The sequence below is a fragment of the Triturus cristatus genome, chromosome 7 (assembly GCF_964204655.1).
Source record: "Triturus cristatus chromosome 7, aTriCri1.1, whole genome shotgun sequence".
Taxonomy (NCBI): Eukaryota; Metazoa; Chordata; class Amphibia; order Caudata; family Salamandridae; genus Triturus; species Triturus cristatus.
The window spans coordinates 782,435,815-782,447,053 of record NC_140590.1 but is presented as its reverse complement, the minus strand read 5'-3'; the positions used below and the strand labels follow the sequence as shown (position 1 = coordinate 782,447,053).

Here is an 11,239-nt window from a genome sequence, read left to right as displayed (position 1 = left end):
GAATGTTGCCCGCTTTGTGTACTACGGGAGATGTCACTGGTTTAAGTTTGATCCTATTTTGATATCCTTTCAACTCTCCCACTGCTCCACTAAATACCCTTGGATATTTTTTAAGTAGAGAATCAGCATAATCTTTGTTGTCAAATAAGCATAACACTACTTTGCTTGGGTCTAGGATGATACCCAAATTGCCTTGATCCATCCATCCTAGTACTGATGGTCCCACTTTTGAAACATATAGATTACCTTCTGCTTCACGACCTTTGTATATAAAGTTCAATTTTTTGTAGCCACAAACATCTATGGGCTCTCCAGTGAACAATCTGATATTTATGTCAGGTCTTCTAGTTTCCTTCTAAGAGATAATACAAATTTTTCTTTCCAAACACCCTCGTTAACTATTGTGTAAGGTGACCCTGAGTCTGCAACAATGTTAATGTTCACACCACCTATTGACATGCAGCATATAGGTTTCTTTGTTTTTGAAATAGACTTAGTTGTGCTTATTTTGTTGACATCGTTGTCCTGTTCTTCATCTATATTCAGTATAAACATGTTAATGTCATCAACGTCTGGTTCATTCTCATTAAATTCATCATTATACTCCACCACTTTAACCATTAGTGGTTTCCTTTTATTACAGGCTTTGGCGTAATGACCCTTTACGCCACAATGTGTACACTTTACTTCTCTTGCAGGGCATTTAGCGTCATTAGCTAAATGTGATGCGCTCAGGCATCTGTAACAGTGGCCCCAGTTCTTTGTTTCATTTCTCTTATATGTTGTTTTGTAGCTTCTTGGATTCATATTTTGCCTGTTGAAGTTTTTTCTGTCCGTCACCTTGCTAACAGTGTCTCCCTCTTTCTTCTCTTTAGTCTCTGATAGAACCGCTTTGGTACATCGTCCAGTGAGTTCGGCCTTCCTTGCTATATCTATTATGTTTTGTAGAGGGTATTCACCTTTTGCCCACAAATTATCTTGGATGTTAAGAGCTCCAAAACGACAATTTATAGCTAGATTTTTAAGTGTAGATACGTAATCATCAATCGATTTGTTTTCTCCTTGTTTCCTATGGAAGAATTTATAATGGTCTACTCCAATGCAAACTGTCGGTTTGTAATACGTGTTGAGATCATCAATTGCGTTGGTGAACATGTCACCTTCATTTTCTGCTCTGATTTTCTTGTTAATAGCATCGTATACTTTTATTCCTCCTGCTCCTAAACAATGCATGAGCATTTTATACTTTCTCTCAGCTTCTACCATTAATAAAATAAATAAATAAATAAATAAATAAATAAATGACCTTGTTTTTAAATGTTAAAAGTCCCGTTATTGTTTTACGTGCTAAATCTTTTGATGACTCCCCTTCTTGCTTTGGTTCTTAGAGAGTACAGAAGCTCTGAATGTACTAGCTTACCCATATCAAGAACCAGAACGAATATGACCAACAATGCGGCAAATATATTAAAATTTAAGCACAATTGATGTAATGGAAAAGTTCAAAACATTTTGTACAGAACGTATTTTACCTACGTATTGTTTTTGCTGCACGATAGCGCGAGGGATTCTAATGTTGCTTAGTCAAGAATCATTGCAACATGTGCTGGCACATTTGAGGAGTAAAGCAGCAGCACTGTGTTATTTATAAGAACTCTTCTCGGTTAATCGTGTTCTCACCAAAGTAGAAGTGGGCGCAAAAAATGTCTTTCCTCGATGCCTATGATGCCTACATTATATGTCCGTCATCTATTTTGCGGTTTTCTTCAGCGGACGTGACGTACAGTAACAGACGGTTGTTGCTGCTGTGGCTGGTTTGGCTTTGGAAACTCTATGGACACGGTGTCCGGTGCGTGGTGGGCTTCAGTTGGGATGGAGGGTTAGCATTAGGGTCTTCCATTTATGTGACAGGAGTAGGTGAGCGGTGGTTAACGCGAAAATAAGGGTCCCGATAGTAACTGAGTTGTCGAGAGGTGTGTTTCAGAAGGCAGGGTGCTGTAAGAAAGGTGAATGGAGACAGACTGTTATAATGCAGTGAAAGTGGGTAGGGTACTGATAGAGCTGGGATCTCAAATAGCAACATGTGAAATGTCAGCAACTCCCCCGTTCCGGTTTCCATTCTGTTATTGGCTAGAAAATGTCACATTGAACACACCTTGAAAGGATCAACGCTTTTAATCATACACGTTTCTGAAAGAAAATAATACAGCAGGTGCGATTCAGATTTGTATCCTTTTATTAACACTTTTTTTTTCCACCGCCCGTCCTTTTATTAACACTTTCTTTTCCACCGCCCGTTTTGTGATCGTATTACCAAGTTACTTTGTCATTTCTACACGTTAACATTATAGGGTACAAGATATATCCAACATTACATACCTTCACGTAACATAACAGACTTGGTACGATGGGTCTGACAATGTGCTATAAGGGCAAACGGGAGCAATTTGGAATGCGCACACCTGTTGAAAAGTAAACCAAACATGCGGGTATTTGAAATTCTGCTAGTTAAAGTAAATAACGCTGTAGAGTCCAAAGATCCCTTCTGTCTACTGAAGTAAGTCCGTCTTTATGTGTAATGGGGCCTGGGCATGCATATCATGTCCTTTGTTGCTACAGTGTCCCAGAAATATGGTAGTGTAATGAAGTAATGGTCAATATTTGTATAACTCTCATGGTTGTTCCTCATATAAACAGGTCAAAGTAGGAACCAGTGGGAAATCGACAAACAGCGAGGAGGCTAAAGCATTTACACCATGTTAAAGTGCTGAGCACGGAAGAACACAGCGCCATTCATGAGATTCAGTATGCATGTATGATAGCAAACATCAACATATAACCAGGCTAAGGGAGGAAAAACAGAAATGGGTACTTACCAAAACGCAATTAATTTAATCAGAAAATGTTTAACACTTTTATTTGTTTGTCTTTTAAGTAGTAAAACCTGTATTTAGGCGATTGTCTTTAAAACGTTAACATTAATTCCTATATATAATTACACATACAAAGTTAAAATAAATATTTCCATTCAAATCAGTTAAAAACTTTCATATTAGTTGAAACCATTAATACACTGCACGTCACATTAAAAAATTGCATAGCACAAAATACTTATTTTCTCCTGTCGACCTTTTATCTAATATTTAAATAGCACTGGTTTTAGTAGCCGACGGCTTAGTTCGAAAAATATAAAAAATCACAAGATATGTACAGGGGAACTTTGTACTCTGAGGCCGCAGTTCCAATTCCCATCCTTATCTAGGTATTCTTTCAAATAGGTACCTCTGGCATAAAGAGAATTTAACCAAGGCCTACATTTTAATAAAACATTCAACTTTGCTGGATTGGGTAATTCAACGAAATATGGGAACACTGTTAAATCTTGCCAAGAGGCTCTCAAATGTACAGTGTAAATCTTGGTCAAATAAAAATTCTGGGCCCTGGACTCCACTAAGGCTCTGCTACTTACCTACTCTTCAGATGGAAGTAGCAGATCCTCTATATTAAAGTTCTTCAGTTTAAAATCTGGACTTGAAAACTCATACAAATGTTACCAGAAATGCAGGCCTAGTGACTTGAATAATCTACTCAACCTAACTAATGCTCTTTAACCCATAAACTGGTTCTCAAATTGTGTGCTTCTAGTCAAATATTTTTCTTCACTGAGTCACCATTTTCTTAATTATCACATACGAGAGCACCTTCAAATACGTGAGTTCTGTTTGCCGGCTGTACAAAAAACTTTTGTTTGTTTTAATAGACCAAACTTTTACTCTATGTATAATTAGAATCTAGCCCACATGTAGCGTGGACATGATCCATGGCTTGCCTCTTAGTTCACTAATCGCATTGTGATCAGCGCTGGGGCAGTTATGTTTCTCAGGTCATGTTTACAAACTTTCACTTCTAATACATTGCTAAAGCATGATGTGGTAGCACTGCCATTTACAGACTACATTTTCATTTAAATGGCCACAAACTTTCCCGCTGACGGATATTTATACTGAGAAAACTATGCAGCGTACAAACTAAATTGTGTGGAAATTGGGGTTCAGTGAATATTTATTATTTGCACAACTCAAAGTAACGTGTTTGATTTGTTTTGACCCTATTAAAATCTTTTTTCCTTCACACTTCGAAATGACAAAAGATGCTTTCTTCGCTGCTGATATAATTTAAAATATTTGTACAGTTCATTTACAAGCTATTTAAATGTTGACTGTTAGAAAAATAACTACCTACAGCCTTTATTTTGCACACGCTTTACAGCAGCATGATTGTCAGACAGTTCACTTTACAAAATCCTCTAACTGCAGTTGGGGAAAGAAAAGAAAACACCAGTCTCCAGGATAAAAGAAGCAGCAATTTGTAAGACACAAGTGGGCATTTGACCTGTGTCTTTGAATGCACAGCAAAAGTGACAAAATAAAAACAAGATTTAAATGCATCTTTAATGCTCGTTCACTTTCTGGATGAACAGAACACCTTCTTCTTTGCCAGCTTGCGCTCCTGTCAGAATTGGCTAGTAGGCTGTAAAAATAGCTTGCCCTGAAAAAATCTGATTGGCCATAGAGATTGGCAAGTAGATTTTTCGAGGCCTGAATATCTATCATAATCTGAACTAGATGGTCTTTTAGTGCACTTGCCCACTTTACATTTCTAATGATTTTTTCATATTTCATTAATGCAATATCATGATACCTTTAAAATTGGAGAACTGAGTTTGTACAAGTAGCTAATAGTGAGGTTCTGTGCTATTTAATCCCATGATTTCTGGTTGGCTTTCAATCTTATTGCTTGTACCATTAAGCAGCTGGGGAAATACAGAAGATTTTTTTTAGGTAGCACCTTTCGGCCTTATCGTAGACTAGTTTTGTTCCTAAGCACAGTAACTTTGCCCTATATAGCATTTGAGGAGAGACCATCACATTGTAGGCTGTTAAAACCGGTTAATTGAGGATCTACCAAAATTCCTTTTTACATTTCTTTAACCCTCCTAGTGGGATCAGAACGCAGAATTTTAAGACGTCTAAAGGCATTTTTATCAAGTCATGCCAAGGTATCTAGTTGTAACCTTCCTCTACCACCTCACTGCCGATTATTCATGTATATAGAGTTTACATTTTTGTTCTGCACCCAGAACTTTGATTTTCTTCACATATTGATTATCAATAGATTTGCCTTGCAATACAAACTAAACGCCCTTAATTTTCTTTGGGGCCCCACTTGTGTCATATCTAATATGGCTAGGTCGTTGTCATACAGTAAACAGAGAATATGATGACACCCCCTCCCCCCCCCCCCCCCCGCCCCCCCCAATTTGCGAAAGGAGTATGTATTCTCTAGGAAGACCGGTTTCTCTCAACGGTGCAATCTCAATTGTATCCAAAGAGTGTTAAGCTGGAGGCTCAGCAATAGCCTGGGCACTACAAAATTGCAATGTATTTCTAATGGGAAACCTTGAGTCCAGTTCCTTTAAGATTGTTACCTAACTTTAATTTGAAAATCTGTAGCATTCTTTTGGTTTGTTTTTCATCATTCACTTTGTTCCTTCATTTAACACAAAGTTCATGATTCTAATTTTCTTAATTATCTAAGGAATTTAAGCTAGTTCCATTCCAAGCTGCTATGTATTTCGAGTTTCTGCTCTTCATCTGTGGCTTATGTTTGGTCGCACTTCTTTTTCCCAAGTGTGACAGCAGCTGCAGCCTGGAACCAGCTTAGATGAGATTGAACTTCCCTGATGATCACCCTTGTTAGAAGCCCAGTTGTCTGTTAAGACTCGGCATGGGGTGCAGTGTGTGTGATGGGGGGGGGGGGGGGGGGGGACTGCCTGTGGTCATACTTCACAACTAATGATGAGGAGGGGAAGTTATGGTAACAAGGGGTGCCATGGAAGATCAAGCTCTTTTTCTCTTATTTCGCTAGCATTAACTATCGTGTAAAATAGCATTAAAGAGCCCCAATAACCAACTTTCCACAAACAGTGATGAATAAACATTACTTCTACCTCAGTGGGTTAATGGTTTTCTCCATGTCCTTAATTGAATGAATACTTTGCGCATCAGCTACTAGCAAAATCTGCATTCTACATCAGGACTGGAGGAGTATTTTATGCTTTCAAAAAGTCTACTTATCAACATTGAAGCCACATGCTTGAAGTAAAATTTCTTAAGCATTGGCAAAGCCAAAATCTCTTTCCTTTGAGACCTTTTGGCTTTGCTGATGACTTTTTAACCAGGCAGTATGTGGAGAAGTGCAGGAAAGCAACACAGGGAGAGGAGCACACAAGGGTAAGCCCATCCCGTAGGGGAGTATGGGAAAACCACACAGATAAGAGAGCGGCACGGAGAGGGGAAGAGAATCACACTAGGGAAACAACTGGAAAACACTTGTGCTCTGGTGGTGTGCTTAAAAAGAAAAAAGTATTGTCTAAAAGAGTGAGCCGTGTAAGAACACAGTAATTCGTCCATGGTCCATGGGAGGGACAAACAAGAAGAGGAAGGAAAGCTCACACATGCTAATGATGAGAAGCAAGTAAATGAGTGGCAATGAAGCCAACCAAAGGTAAGCCGTGGGTTGTCTCTTAGTCCAGTGTAAGCTATCCATACATCTCACAACAGACAGCAAATGCACTGTCTTGTAGGCAAGACCTAAAAACTGAGTCCCTGGGACAGATCGCAGAGACTCTGCACCCAAACTGATAATTGAGGCCATAGCTCCTCTAGTGGAATGCGGCCCTATGCCAAAGTTATTATTCCATTGCAACTCTAAGCTAAGGGAATCAATCCCTGGTTCCTCCATGGTTCATCTTATCCAGTTAGGCAAAGAGTGTGTGGGAGAGGCATCGGTGGGACACCAGGGAAAAGTGCTTCCTGAAATAAAGCAGTTGCCTCTCACCCTTTTGTCTGACTTCTCGAGTCATCATCTTGTATCCTTTCAGGCAATGCACAACCTTGAGGCTAAGTTGATGTGCAAAACCAAGGTTGAAACAGATCTAGGATGGGACTGCGTTGATCTACAAATTTCAAACAATACCCTTTTTAGCGATTATATCAGAAAACCAACACAAAATATTGCTAATTTGTTTAAAAGTGTTTTTAATGAGATGTTTGTTCTCCCTGCTGTTTCTCTGTAAAGATTAAATAGCTCAGTGACCTCACACAAATGTGAATATTTACATTTGCATGGCTTTCCCGATCTAATTCTCCATGATAAGTCTGCAACTAGATGGTGTTTTCTTAAAAGCTTTCTCTCTGCCCTGCTGAAATAACCAGCCTCCAGTTATTTACAAGTCTGTCACTACATCCTGACCTTATTTCACAGACTCAGCATATCAAGCCTTCCAAGCTGTTCATGAACTGTCTGGTTCATCAAGCTCATGATTCCCAAACTAATGCAAACACTTCTGGTAACGCCCAGGATGGATCATCTCACCTTCAAATTCTCCAAGCGCTTGATGAAGTAGTTCAATGGAGATTAACAAATGAGATACTTTGTGCTGCACTGTGAACTATGTCAGGGTCACCTACTCGAGAATGATCCGCTACACAGATTTCTTGTGTTTCCTGACTGGCAGAATTACCCTGGACATCAACCCGAACATAGCAGCACAATGTAATACCTAGATTACAGTTTGTGAATAACGTATTGGTTGCCTGAGGATTAAGATGCCAACTGGAAACATCTTTGTAGTTTGCCTTGAGTCAGGGTTCAAAAATTTCTTTGCAGCTTGGACTCCACCAATGCACAAGGGCATGGGTTTATTTTTCCTGTCCAGCATCTAGAGGCCCTCCTTGCAGAGGAGTCCAGTTTAAGAATCCTGGCTGGTACTCCCTCTGTAATGGGTTCTTGATTCCCATGGCTTAGTGACAAAAGTTTTTCACCAAATTTGCTCCCTCTTGCATAAGGTGATTTGTGAACCTCCCCAACCAGGAAATGTCCATCTGAAGGAGGGTACAGCATTGTACTCTGATGATGGTCAAACATTGATCACAAAGGGGCCTTTTGGAAATTCCTAGTATTTCACCCCTACCTCCCAAATTTGTTTGTGCTTGCTATAAGTACGCATTTCTCCTACAGCGGTCCTACTAGCATCTGACATCATGATCAGATTCCGAGCTCAGTTGAAGCTTTTCCTCCCATTTTATGCTTCCATGTAATCGAACTACCACTGAGTTCAGTCCTGATACTTGGTGGAGGGAAACACCTGCTTGTTATAGGGTTTCAAGAGCCGATATTACCTTGGACAGCTGATGGTTCACTGATCCTGATAAACATCTTAAGGGTTCCACTGCGGCTTCAAGAAGAGCAGTAGGAAATATTTTTGAGTTTCCCATTGGTTGTGTGCATTTGTAGTTCAGATATATGATGGAGAAGGTCCAGCTGAATATTGATTTCCTGTTATGCACGGACTGCAGAAAGTTAGTGGGGGCTGTGTTGACAAAGTCACTGACTGCCCATCTAGAGAGTCTTGGAAAGAGGACACCAAAGACCGAGCTCCAATCAAAAAGTGTTATGAAACCTCAGAAGGGGTGTAAATATCAGTGTCTGCTGTTCAGCCACCAGAGGTGAGAGGCCTGCCCTCCATTAGAGAGTTGGATGGCAAGGCTTATTGCCAGGAAGTGTGCGGATCAGCAAGAGATGGTAGCTGGTGGTGATTCACGTAAAGTGTGTGTCCTGTTGCCAATAGACTGAGTCAGTGGCCCCTGTGCATTCTAATTGTGAAAAAACTGACTGCTTCATGATAACCTGGTGTGATGGACTGCTTTATAGTGAGTTTTCAGATCCTGAGGTTGGTCGTTCCCAGTTCCACCCAAACATTACAGGGCAGCCTTCTGGGCCGCTTAGGTAATCGGGAAGGTAAAGGAAAGGCTTTACTTTAATTGAGTTGACCTTGGATGGATATGTACGTGGAACGTTTTTTTTCAATTTATTTCACAAGATGAAGGCTAATCTGTCTAGTCTTGAGGTATCGAAGCCTCCTATGATAAGATTACGGACATAGACTGTATATCCCCTTCATGGTTCTGACAGCACTCCTTGTTTCCCCAGACCTCTATGGTGATCCTATGCATTTTGTCCCAGACCTGCTGTGAAACGTCTAGAAGAATTGCTGTGATAGAAGTTTTTCATCTGCTCAATCCCCTTCATGCCCCCTCCACAACTTCATGCATCTCCATCAGGAAGGGGAAAAGACAGTTTTCCAAACTGGTTTTCCTAGTGCTATGTTGACATCAATGTGTTTTGTGTAAATTGCAAGGCACACACATGGTCAGGGACTACTTCAAGGCACAAGTGGCTAGTTTACTAAACCTAAGGTATTTCAGCTCATCCAAAGTTCATGGCCAAGCTGGGGATTTTAGAGTTCTACAGATCTCCATTATGATGTTTTCTTATTGTGTCTCAAAGCTGTGGAAAAGTCTGACAATTTGTCTGTCAGCTTGGAAAAAAAACTATGTGTTGCTAAGTTACTTTGTCTTTATCATTGAGTGCTGCCAGATTGCCCTTGCCATAGCACCATGGAAAATATGGTATTCGCCATGCTAAAAGGATGTTTGGCTCAAAAATGCCGGTGGCATCTTTTGGATGTTGATATACAGACAACAACTTTTGTGTTGTATACCTGGATGACCTAGCAATGTTGAGTTCCAGTTGGAAGAAACACTTAGTGCATTTCAAGGTGTTGCAGACATTTCGGAGTGGTAGTCTGATTGTGAAGGATTCCAAGTGCCAGATTGATTGAGGTTTTGTGGTGTTCATTGCAAACGTGGGGAGATAGAAGGGCTTATTGCCAAGCCACTTGCACCACCGGTGCATTACTTCTAATATGGGAAAACGTGACATACATGCGTCGCAAGTAGCTTGTGAATAAGCCCCAGAGTCCCTTAAGGTTAAGGCGGTGATGGACAAGGAGATGGCCACAAACCAGGTCAAGGTGGGTATTTTTCCGGCTCTCACGGTATACTGTGGGTGCTTTGTAAGTATCTATGCTTTTATAGTTGGTTCCTTAATAACTCTGATGTCAAATATGCTTTTGATGGTTTTTAACTGAAATAAAACCTACTGTACTGTGAAGAAAAAAAAACCTCTATCAAGAAACTAGAGTGTCTGAAAGTTTTTGACGTGCTCAAGAAGGCAGAGCGTAAAACATCTTTGCAAAAGGCTCTTGACTTAAGTCAGCCTGTTATATTGATGTTTTTCTAAGACAAGGGAGTAGATGCCATCCTGGCACAACTCAAGTGACCACAAGAGCATTGGTTAGCTTTCATTATTCGATTTCTCCTGCCCAACGAGCAAAATTAGGCAGTGATTGTGGAAGACAGGTATACAGTTTTTCAACTTTGTAGTGCTTTTATTTCTGTTTTATCTTTGGCCATTTTCAAAGTCCTAGTAATTACAAAGCCTAATCAAATGACTGGGAATATCCAGACCTGGTGTAATCCCTTGCTTGCTGTAAGAGCAAATGTTTGTGCTGGGTCACTCAGCTATATAATACTGTAACACCTTTATTGCTGTTCTAGATTTGTCTACCTTTTTGCTCTCCAGTGGCTTGAATTCTCAGACCTGTTGGATGAATGAGGCTTGCCTTTAGTGGCACTAGTCAGTAGTCTGGGCACAGTCCATTTTTTTACTGTAAGCTGTGCTGTGAAAATCCTTTCATTCCCCAGAACTTGGCTTGCTCGCTTCCTCCGTTTGTGTGTACATTTGTTGAAGTGTGAATGTGCTCCTTTAAAGAGGATATGGTGTAAGTAACACAAATCAGTGATGTCGAAGTGTTGCAACACCCCGCCTTAATTTGCTTGATGGTATAGCATTGCTAAGCAGACACCTTCTAAAAGTTGGATGTTCTGTCTTAAAATGCTTTAACTGTTTAAGGAATTGACCTCCTTCGAATCCAGGTCTGCATTCTTTCTGCACCAAAAATGTTATTCCACTTGCTAGGTGGCATACAGTAATAACGGTGACATCTTACTGAGCAAATTCTGCTGTCTCACCCGAAGCAGTGCTTCTTCACTAACGAATAATGTAGTGGAGTGAGCCCTTGGCTGCACAGAAATCCTGGTGTCCTGAAACCTGTGACAGTTTATAACACAAGGGAACTTGACTGCTCAGGAGCAGGGCTGCGCAGAAAAAGAAAACAACCTGCCTGTGCAACATCCAACTTAAGGGTCTTTCACCATATAAGGTCTCCCGACTTCATTTGAGTGTGAGTGTCTCAGGCCTGGCATGCTGTGTG

General features: G+C 40.4%; 1 protein-coding gene across 3 annotated transcripts in view; it reads left to right on the top strand.

Moving 5' to 3' along the window:
• Positions 1-1,749: 1,749 nt before the first annotated feature.
• UBLCP1 (ubiquitin like domain containing CTD phosphatase 1) overlaps positions 1,750-11,239 on the top strand; it is a 155,972-nt gene continuing 146,482 nt past the window's right edge. The window contains exon 1 of one of the 3 annotated variants that reach the window (XM_085617587.1): positions 1,750-1,849. The gene's annotated coding sequence lies outside the window, so the exon portion shown is untranslated. Of the gene's footprint in view, positions 2,213-11,239 lie in introns of all 3 variants that reach the window. The other 2 variants (XM_085617588.1, XM_085617589.1) reach the window with 2 other exon arrangements.